Consider the following 12,501-nt stretch of genomic DNA (forward strand, 5'->3'; position numbering starts at 1 on the left):
TATTCTGCACACCTTTCTGCACAAGAGTCAAGGAAGTGCGATCGAAATGCAGATATGATTTCTGCCTAGTATTAACTGAGTGAAAGCTGCTAATTCTTTGGAATAAACTGATACTGCTAACAAGAAACGACAGTAAAGAATATATATATTGAGAAGTCAATGTGATAATGCCGAGACTCATGAACAGGGGTTGACAAGACGTTTGCGAACTTACACAACTTTTTGTCCGAGCTGCCCGTTTCTGAGCCAAAAATATCCTTCAAGAATAGGAAGAGTTACTCCAAAATATCATACCAGACGACATAAGTGAATGAAAGTAAGCAAAGTTGACAACTTTTTGTGTCCAACGATCAATTACTTCAGATACCGCTCGAATAGTAAAAATGTTAGCATTAAGTCTTTGAACAAGATCCTGAACGTGGGCTTTCACAACAGTTTACTATCTGAACACCTAGAATTTTGAACTGTTCAGTTTCACTAATTATATACCCATTCTGTTAAATTAAAACGCCGGGTTGTGTTGAATTGTGTGTTAGAAACTGTAAAAACTGAGTCTTACTGTGATTTAGAGTTAGTTTATTTTCTACAAGCCATGAACGTATGTCATGAACTGCACTATTTGAAACAGAGTCAATGTTGCACACAACATCCTTAGTGCCAAGCTAGTGTCGTCAGCAGAAAAAAATATTTTTAGAATTACCTTTAATACTAGAGGGCATACCATTTATGTAGGTAAGGAACAGGAGTGGCCCCAGCACTGATCTCCGGGGCACCCTCCATTTAGCAGTGCCTCAGTCAGACCGCACATCACAGCCATTCTCAACATTGTAAATAATGACCTTTTGTTGTCTGCTGTTAAAGTAAGAGGTGCAGCAATTGTGAGCTACTCCCAGTATTCCGTAATGGTCCAACCTCTGGAGCAATATTTTGTGATCAACACAATCAAACGCTTTAGTAAAATCAAAAAATATGCCTAGCTTTCGAAACCTTCTGTTTAATCCTTCCAGTACCTCACAGAGAAAGAGAATGTAGCATTTTCAGTTGTTAAACCACTTCTAAGGCCGAACTGTACACTTGACAGCAAATTATGTCATATAAGATGATCAATTATCCTTACATACACAGCCTTTTCAATAACTTTAGCAACATTCCACTGGCAACTGGACTTTGAACTGTTCAGCGACATACCGGAATATGGCGTAGGTTGTCACGTGCCTTCCGAAATCGGACAGAAATGGAATATCATACCCATAATCCAATAGTTGAGACACCCTTAAGAGGACTCTGCAAAGACGGTCATAAGTTAAGCTGTAAAATTCGCTTAGTGCTTCATAATGACACAGCTTAATACCCAAAAGGATTTTATTCAAAATATTGCGGCCTCTTTTTTTACAAAAAATTATCAAGTAAACATTTATTGCAGAATCAATTGATCACATGTAAATCAATTTTTTTGCTTATATATCTGTCTTTATGTTTTGTTTAGAATCTGGCCGTAAAGTAAGATTACATTTTTTAACTTCATAATTTTTTAATTCCTCAATACGTCCTTTTTTTATATGGACATATTCGTACCTTATATTGCTGATCGTTAAGTGGCAGTGTGCCAAGAGAAACACTGTTTCATATGCTAAATATGTAACTAAAAAAGGGAGCCTTCGTCAGCTGTATTACAGATATGGTGGGGCAGTCGCGGTTGCATGAATAATTCAATAAGGGGACGCTGCGATTCGAAAACGGTGAATGCAAGAGTGCGACACAAAATATTTCCCTACACCGTAACAGACGCGCGCAGTACGTAAGGAGCCGCCACGGGTGGGGTCGGATTCCCTCCGGAGCGTCGCACCTAGCTCCCGCGGCACCGGTGAATGGCGAGGGCAGGAGAGCGGAAGACGGCGAGACAGACAGGGGATTAGCTGCCGGCTCCCCGGTCGCAGCTTGCGGGTAGCGCCCCGCGGCCCTCTTCAATAACGCCACTAAACTTTTATTGGTAGTCGGCGGTAACGACAGGGGCAGGCCGGAGACAATGGGCTTGACACGGCCCGCCTCGCCCCGGTTCGCACTCGTAAACGTTATTCTTTTTGGCCATTAGGCTGCTCTTATCTGGCGCGCGCTTCCGCGGGGCACCGCCGGATACTGGCAGCGACGCGTCGAATCATGGCGGCCAAGAGCCGCTCCGCAGCAGTCGCCACACCACGCCCTGCCGCCAAATTGCCACACCAGTCCGCGCTAAAGGGCTGCACGGCCACCAGTTCGTCCTCTGCTTGCGGCAAGACCTTTACATTGTAACGGTACTTGAATTACGTAACCATTACGGCACCTCACCACAACCTCTCGATCCCAGCAATATTCTGCTGTGTTTCTGTAAAATAGTTAACATATTTCTGTGACAACATTCAGATTTGATTTCATTAATGTAGAGGTGCTTCGATACATCGATATGTATATATTGCAATGATATTATTCTTATGTGTATTCTTTCTTTTTTCACTATGATCTTTGACGTACTTGTAACTTTGACTATTGGGCGCGTAAGCGGTTATTAGAGAGTCAAGTGTTGGTCGTCATGTTAAAAAGACGGAAATTGTAGTCAGTTTATGAAATATAAACTTTAACAGTTAGGAAGATATTTTCAAGTATGTTTCCTATTGTGATGTTTTGGAACGAGTTACGTGATATTGCAACAAAAGTAATAAAAAAGAAATGTAACTTAAATTCGGAGTGCTGATTACTTTTTTTTACATCACCATTGTCCTAACTTACAAAAGTTTAATCTTCAAGAATGGTTTATTAAACACATCTACAAAACTTTTGAATATCGCAGAATAACACCTAGGCCTCTTTGCATCCGAGCTTGGAATCATAACTACCTAGATTTTCGACGATTGAGCCATGAGTTCAAAACGAGACCAGCGTGGGAAACACGAAAAGATGAGTGCCTAATTTATCCATTATTTCAAGAAATGGCTGTATTAACTGTGCTCTAATGACACCTGCAACATAATATAACTTTGTTGTTGCCCGAAAATGCAATATTTAGCAGCGTGAGCAACACTACAATCATAATTAATTTTTGACCTTTGTTGTGGTAGGGTTGTTAGACCATCCTCACGTGCCATCTTTCAGGGTTGGTATTTTCGTAGTCTTTAGGCAAAAGACCGAGCAGATTTAATGACCTGGTACTTGCTTTAGTCCATACATGCCCAGAATTTTTTGTGGCACGGTCCTGAAACGAGATTTTTACACCCCAGACGTCCATAATAGGGTACCACTGATCCGTCAATGCTAAAGATTTTCTCAGTGGCAGCACACACAATAAATTTTTCGTTCATGATCTCGAACAATGGCCGAATTTTAGGCATTTAGTCACCTGTGCGTAAGTTGTTATCTGCGACATGAAAATACCTAAACATCCCTTCGACCGGTTACGTCGCATCGATTTGGCCACTGATACATTGTGGGTATTTTCGTTGCCCTCCAAATACATGTTACGTGTAAGTAGGGGCGCATAACCGCTGAAAATCAGTATACCTAGAAAGCAGTACATTTCACACCCAGAAAAACAGGAACTTATTGCATTTCTTACTATTTGGCGTATGACGTTTCCCTTGAAAAATATCTCAAAGAACTAGATTGGTTCACTGTCTTCGTTGATTATAAACACTGTTCGTGGAAATAGCGTTGAACATTTATCCTGCTGGGGAAGTAAACCGCTCTTCATCCATTTACGTGGCCTGTCTACCTTGTTGTGAAGAAGGATGATCAGAATCATTGTACGCCCTGTCAGATTGCCCAACTAACCGACTCATCATCAGGATGGCGTTGCTGCCCCTGTGAACTGCACCCAAATGTAGCTGGAATAGATTCACAGATTTGAGAGGTACTAGTATGATTGACTTCATCTGTTGTTATTTCGTCATTATCGTTTTCGCGGCTGGATTTCAGTTCGATCTGTTTACCCTTTCACAATCCTCTTCTATAGAGGCACTGTCTGACATCCGTGTAAACATCGACGCCCTGGACATGTGCACTGCCATTAAACCCTCCAGAAATTTCATTCATAGTAAGCACGTGCCGAAACTTAAAACAGAACATAGTAAGAATATCAAGCACAATATATTCCCAAGGTGTTGTTACCGACCCACAAAAATATTTCCACTGATTTCAACAAAAAAGAATTACATGAATAATTTTTATATACACTCCTGGAAATGAAAAAAAGAACACATTGACACCGATGTGTCAGACCCACCATACTTGCTCCGGACACGGCGAGAGGGCTGTACAAGCAATGATCACACGCACGGCACAGCGGACACACCAGGAACCGCGGTGTTGGCCGTCGAATGGCGCTAGCTGCGCAGCATTTGTGCACCGCCGCCGTCAGTGTCAGCCAGTTTGCCGTGGCATACGGAGCTCCATCGCAGTCTTTAACACTGGTAGCATGCCGCGACAGCGTGGACGTGAACCGTATGTGCAGTTGACGGACTTTGAGCGAGGGCGTATAGTGGGCATGCGGGAGGCCGGGTGGACGTACCGCCGAATTGCTCAACACGTGGGGCGTGAGGTCTCCACAGTACATCGATGTTGTCGCCAGTGGTCGGCGGAAGGTGCACGTGCCCGTCGACCTGGGACCGGACCGCAGCGACGCACGGATGCACGCCAAGACCGTAGGATCCTACGCAGTGCCGTAGGGGACCGCACCGCCACTTCCCAGCAAATTAGGGACACTGTTGCTCCTGGGGTATCGGCGAGGACCATTCGCAACCGTCTCCATGAAGCTGGGCTACGGTCCCGCACACCGTTAGGCCGTCTTCCGCTCACGCCCCAACATCGTGCAGCCCGCCTCCAGTGGTGTCGCGACAGGCGTGAATGGAGGGACGAATGGAGACGTGTCGTCTTCAGCGATGAGAGTCGCTTCTGCCTTGGTGCCAATGATGGTCGTATGCGTGTTTGGCGCCGTGCAGGTGAGCGCCACAATCAGGACTGCATACGACCGAGGCACACAGGGCCAACACCCGGCATCATGGTGTGGGGAGCGATTCCTACACTGGTCGTACACCACTGGTGATCGTCGAGGGGACACTGAATAGTGCACGGTACATCCAAACCGTCATCGAACCCATCGTTCTACCATTCCTAGACCGGCAAGGGAACTTGCTGTTCCAAGAGGACAATGCACGTCCGCATGTATCCCGTGCCACCCAACGTGCTCTAGAAGGTGTAAGTCAACTACCCTGGCCAGCAAGATCTCCGGATCTGTCCCCCATTGAGCATGTTTGGGACTGGATGAAGCGTCGTCTCACGCGGTCTGCACGTCCAGCACGAACGCTGGTCCAACTGAGGCGCCAGGTGGAAATGGCATGGCAAGCCGTTCCACAGGACTACATCCAGCATCTCTACGATCGTCTCCATGGGAGAATAGCAGCCTGCATTGCTGCGAAAGGTGGATATAGACTGTACTAGTGCCGACATTGTGCATGCTCTGTTGCCTGTGTCTATGTGCCTGTGGTTCTGTCAGTGTGATCATGTGATGTATCTTACCCCAGGAATGTGTCAATAAAGTTTCCCCTTCCTGGGACAATGAATTCACGGTGTTCTTATTTCAATTTCCAGGAGTGTATGTCTGTAAATCACATATATAGTTTACTATAACAAAATTTGACTAAGAAATAACAAAATGCTTATGAAATACTTACGTTTGTATTCACTCGATCGCAAACTTTATCCAAAAATGAATTTGTACAAACTTGCACTAATAACTGTCACTGGAAATTAATGATATAAACAGCCGACACAAGCATCTCTAGCTGAAGCCTATTTTCATCTCATGCCTGTAGTAAAATATTAGGCCGCATAAAGCTGCGCCCCTTATGTTTATTTTCCGCTTGTGCTGCTTTAGGGGCCTGTCTAGTGCTTAGTGACATGTGTTGTGTGGATCAACCTGCCAGCTCACAGCACGGCCGTATGTGGATTAAAGAGATATCAATGATATGATGATGATGGCTTGAATAATCGAAACCAATCATTTTTGTACGAATTTCTGATGAAGACAAAATAAAGTTTACATCCGAAGATTGCTTTGATGCAGAGCTCCTTGGTGGCCCGTCCTGTGCAAGTCTCTTCATATCTTCGTAACTAGTGCAACCTTTATACATTCCACTGTGTCCATCGTTAGCTATGGTACGCAATTGTATCTACAGAAGGCGTCACACGCCATCCAGTATTCGACGTGGCGCCATATAGCTATGATGGCGTAGGTTATAAGAACGTCATTAGGCTTTTACCGCAAGGTTTACAAATAGTCTGCTGTATCCGCCGATAGTTGTGTCTGCTGCCACAGAAGACGCTGACACCACAGATTACTTCCTCAATTTGCCAAATAGCTCGCAGATGAACATCATTCATGTTTGCGGGTAAATGCTGACGTACATCTTCACTTAGCCGATTGTTGCAGATCGCCAGTTGTCACAGATCACCAGTTACCGAACTACTGTCTGCAGTTGAGGCACTTACAGTTCAGCAACTATCAACAAGTGTTACAGAAGATGTTACACAAATACTCACTAAAAAGCGAAACACTGCCAACTCATACGAACAATCGCCACTCAAGGAACGACGTAGAGACTACCAGGAAACCCTAGTAATCCTTTACAATACCATCCTCTACTCAGGTTATTACTCAGGATAGTGGTAAACGTCCTAAGTCCCCCTCTTCCTAAAATGTGATAAGTCACTCTCATAGATTTCATCCCACCAACTTACCAGCCTCATGTCAATTTTCAGTAAAATGTTTGAAACAATTCTTACTCAGCGAACCCGTCAGCACCTCGCAACTCACGTACCCACAGCCAACCCCCACTGTGGTTTTCGTACCAACTACTCCTTCCTTATCCACCTAATCTCCCATCAACTAGGTAAACGGAGGTTCGCCATGTTTGTCTCCCTTGGCATACAAAACACCTTTGATTGGTATGGCATTCTGGACTACTCTTTAAAGATGCAAAGCTTACAGCATCATTGCTGCGCTACCGTCCTACGTATGTCACAATCAACCACTCCTGCTCCCACATATTTCACTCTGCTACAGGTGTACCTCAGGGCTCTATTCTTTCACCACTCCTTCGTGCTTTGCACATTACAGACATTCCCAAATAGCCGCCTCCAACCTACATCATGCAACTTGTTGACGACACCGCTTACCTAGCCACTCAGCACATCCTTCAGCACTCCCCTGCCTTCCTCCAGCGCCACTGGACTCTCCGGATCGACAGGTGTAAGTAACTTCAAGGAAATGCAAAGTAAATACGGGCCACCACCTTTGGTCGCATCACTCGGCGTTTCCGTCGTCCATCAACAAACAAGTCATTCTTCTGACAAACATGGAATGCACATCTCCTTATCAACAAATACAAAGCTTGAAATCGTCTAAAACTACTAGCAATCCACATTTGGTGTCTACATCCTTCTACCATTATCCTGACTTATAAATCCCTCATCCTGCCCATCCTGACCTACGCCAACATTGCTTGGACTTGTCCCTCCCCTAAATTACACTAGTCTCTTCAAATCCTGGAAGCACATGCACTTCGCCTCCCTTCCGCATCCGACAATTCGCATTATGTACCCACTCACCCACTTCCTGCACTTCCTTCTCTTCTTAGAGCACCTACGAATCCGATATATTAATACAAAATCCATTCACGGCACCCAGACCCGCACCCATTAAGCACCGATCCACGTACCCTGCTGCCCCACTATATCCATATTCCACTTTCCCTGCACCTTCATCCATCCTCTCCCATCTGAATTTCAACGACATCACCTTTCCAACAATGAAATCCGTTCCGAGATACTTCCTTCTTTCCAACCCTTAATCACAACGCTCCTACTCACACCATCCATTTTCTGCTTCCCTCCTTCCTCCACTTTGCTGAATTTTAGTCGCTATCTGTGGTTCTCACACCACCATTCCACCATCATCATGACCATTATCATTTTCCTGTATCGTCATTACACCACGACATCATTTACGTTATCATCAGTCCCTGTATTTTAACAGTAACATGAAATCATCAAACAAGATTTAGAACTCGTCAATATTTTCGAATCATATGATTTTTACAAAAACTGCATTTATTGTCATCTGTTTTCATGTAAAAATCATAAATATCGTCTACCAATGTATTTTTTTACAAAACTAAGCTGTTGGTATAATCTTTTTATATATTTCAATCGTCTTTTAAATACATGTTACATCTTACGTTATATTGATAATTTTTACTTATGGACCGTCGGACGGTCAATATACCGTAAAATTACACGCAACTGAGGAAGACTGGACTACAAAAGCTGAACATGTTACATCTGTTGAAGAGCGGTTTTTATCAGCTGCCATCCCGCTCCCTTCGGGGAATATTTAAAAGACAGCGAAGAAAAAAAGGATTTCAACGCTGAGTGTCAAAGAGTTTACCATTATTCGAACCTGAACAAACAGCAGTCCATACTGTACAACTATTATACTAGATAGTCAACGTTCACGTTCAGTTAGGTAAGACCAGTGTTCAATACTTCTACTCCAGCGCCACACCTTTTCATCAATCTAATGATGAATATTTGCGTATAAATTACTAAAGTAAATGATTATTTGATACTTATGGCGTTACTAACGTTACTTCTGTTTCATTTTACCATCGCCTTGTGACGAGTCTAGCTGCAAATAAGGAAGCACACTACCTAAGTATAGGAACCACGTTCCTACAACCTTTTTGTTGCGCGTCAAACCATTTGCTGACTGCAATGCATTTCAACCTTCTTACCATAGTCAATTCTTGCCTTCCCCGACAACTTTTACACTGCCCCCCACCTCCTCCCCCCCGCCCCAAAGTTTCTTGCATTCCCAAAGCCACCACTCCTTTGTGGCTCAATATGTATCATATAACCCGACCCCTTCTTTTAATCAAATTGTGCCATAAATGTCATTTCTCCCCAACTGGATTCAATACCTCCTAATCTGTTATTAGACCTACACATCTAACCTTCAGTATTATCCAGTAGCACCACATTTCAAAAGCTTCTGTTCTCTTCTTGTAAGAGCTGTTTACCAATTCACTTGCGTACATGTCTACACTCCAGACAAATACCTTCAGAAGAGACGTCTTGTTTGTTATCAGGCCTTTGGGTTATATAAAGGATGTGGACAGCGTCAGATGTAGAGCAATAACTGTGAAGGACATGGAGATGTCACGTACTCGTCTGTGACAGCTTTATCAGTATCTGACAGGGGTTGAAAGGGACATAGTTGTGGGTCTCAATTTGAGCACCTGGTCGAACTGTATAATATCCAGAACTGTAGGGGCATTCTCATGTTATAATGCCCCTAAGTTCGACTGCTTAGGAACCTAAGGCAGTAATACTCCCCATTAACATTCCGGTCGAGCACATCTGACCACTACACCGAGCACATCCTGACCACATATACGCCTGCCATCCCAGAACAACTAAGGTTTCCTGCAACCTTCTGTACCATCTCACACTACTGGTCAGAGAGCAGGCGACCTAGGGAATTAAAAAATGTTCAAATATGTGTGAAATCTTATGGGATTTAAGAGCTAAGGTCATCAGTCCCTAAGCTTACACACTACTTAACCTAAATTATCCTAAGGACAAACACACACACCCATGCCCAAGGGAGGACTCGAACCTCCGCCGGGACCAGCCGCACAGTCCATGACTGCAGCGTCCCAAACCGCTCGGCTAATCCCGCGCGACCCATGTGTAGGCTGCTGTTAAACATCACAACACAAACGGCTGTATTTGGAGTGGTGCCATGACAGGAAAGCAAGGACTGCTGATGAATGGCATCGCATTCTGTTCAGCGATGAACACGGTCCTGCGCTACCCAGATTTAACATCGTCTGCAAGTACGGCAAAGACCTACGGAGAAGGCCAGTTCTTCGACTGTTTTGGAGAGGCACAGCGGTGTTACTGCTGGTATTATGGTGTAGGCAGCCATTGCGCGTGACTTCTGATCAGTGAATGAGGCAACTGAAAGTACAACGGTTAATCACGGACATCTTCGTGTGCTACGTCTCATGCAGTAGTATCGAGGTGTCATTTTTCAATAGAACAAAGCTCGTCCCGATCGGTACGTGTCTTTATGGAATGTCTGCATAATGTTCAGGTACTCTGGGAGCCAGCAATCTCCCCAAATCAGTCGTGGATAGACGATGTGAGGGACCAGATCAGACGTCAACTCCATCCCAGTGCCAATATCCAGGATATCAGGGATCAGTTAGGAAACCTGCGGACAATGTTGCCTCAGGAGAGTATACAATGGACTTATGATACCCTTCTCAGGCCAGATGGGGTGCAATGTCACAATGATAAGTGGTTTCATACTGCCAGCTTGTGTGCAAATATGACTCGAGTTTACAATCACTGAAATAACATTTGTATTCTCTCTACCAGTGAAGTTTCATTTCGTTTCCTCATCTCCTGGGTGTTACAGTTTCTTGTCAGGAAAATATTCAAAAAACCACCAATAAAAACACAAGGGCCATCAGGAAAAGAATGGGAATCAATGCCCTTCACCTTCACTTTATTTCCATCCTTGGTCCCGATACTGATTTCAATATTATCAATGGCCTTGTAAACGTCAGCGCTTGAACGCGGAACATGCCTAGGACGATGCATCTCTTTGAGTAGTTCAAAGTTCGATTCAGACGTAGCGGGACCAGATATCGCCGCGCATATATATGATCGACGTTATCAGAGCCGCTGAGCTAGGGACGCCGGCCGCGCACGAAGACCACAAGTACACAAACTATACTTTATACGGCCCCGTGTTGCGTATGCGCAAATCATGGGCAGCGACTCGTAGAGATCCACCGGGGTCCCTCACATAGGAAGCATCCCAGAGGGCCCCTGAGAGCTACTACAACATGAAGAATCGCTTATCGGCTTTTGGGGGTATTTTCTTTGTGGTTGACCCTCCTATCAAACCCATCATACATTTAACCGACAGAGGATTTGATAATTCGTTACACGAGATTACACTGAAACCTACGATGCAGGAGAAGCAGCCTGATGTTTATGTTAAGCGCACAGGAGGAGGGGAGACCCAATGACCAGCGGCTGTGCTCACGACCAGCCAGAGGGGTCTGGCCGCTGCTTGATATCACGCATGGCGACTCCCGCGTCCGCTCCCCATCTCAGATGCGGACGATAGCGGCTGCTGCGCGACCGGAGACGGCGACCGGCGACTCTGCTGGCGGTAGAACGAAACTGGCCCGCCATAACGCGCTATCACTTCCGCTACACTTGCGCCGGCCGGCGGCTGGCTACGCGCATTTACATAGTCGCGCTGCGCTGCCCCGCGGTCGCGGGATTTGCACAGATTTATGTCCGTTCCGCAGCGCTCCTCGCAGCCCGACCACTGCACACCGCAGCCAGTGGACAGTATGAGAGAGCCCAGTCCTATGAACGCTGCGCGACGAAGCCACAAGTTGAGCCGTGAGATGCCCCCTCCTGCTCCCCCCCCCCCCCCCCCCCCTCGCCACGGCACATCGCACAGGAGGCCCTTACGTTATTCAACGTGCTGCCCACTGCCGCATCACTGGCGTTTGGAAATTCACTGCTCAGTGTGATTTGACAAACATCACGAAAACACTTTAGTACACTACTGACCATTAAAATTGCTACACCACGAAGATGACGTGCTAGAGACGCGAAATTTAACCAACAGGAAGAAGATGCTGTGATATGCAAATGATTAGCTTTTCAGAGCATTCACACAAGGTTGGCGCCGGTGGTAACACCTACATCCTGCTGACATGAGAAAACTTTCCAACCGATTTCTCGTACACAAACAGTAATTAACCGGCGTTGCCTGGTGAAACGTTGTTGCGATGCCTCGTGTAAGGAGGAGCAATGCGTATCATCACATTTCAGACTTTAATAATGGTCGTATTGTAGCCTATCGCGATTGCGGTTTATCGTATCGCGACATTGCTGCTCGTGTTGGTCGAGATCCAATGACTGTTAGCAGAATATGGAATCGGTGGATTCAAGAGGGTAATACGGAACGCCGTGCTGGATCCCAACGGCCTCGTATCACTAGCAGTCGAGATGACAGGCATCTTATCCGCATGGCTGTAACGGATCGTGCAGCCACGTCTCGATCCCTGAGTCAGCAGATGGGGACGTTTGTAAGATAACGACCATCTGCACGAACAGTTCGACGACGTTTGCAGCAGCATGGACTATCAGGTCGGAGACCATGGCTGCGGTTACCCTTGACGCTGCGTCACAGACAGGAGCGCCTGTGATGGTGTACTCAACGACGAACCTGGGTGCACGAATGGCAAAACGTCATATTTTCGGATGAATCCAGGTTCTGTTTACAGCATCATGATTGTTGCATCCGTGTTTGGCGACTTCGCGGTGAACGCACATTGGAAGGGTGTATTCGTCACCGCCATACTGGCGTATCACCCGACG

Source organism: Schistocerca cancellata, chromosome 2 (assembly GCF_023864275.1).
Source record: "Schistocerca cancellata isolate TAMUIC-IGC-003103 chromosome 2, iqSchCanc2.1, whole genome shotgun sequence".
Classification (NCBI taxonomy): domain Eukaryota; kingdom Metazoa; phylum Arthropoda; class Insecta; order Orthoptera; family Acrididae; genus Schistocerca; species Schistocerca cancellata.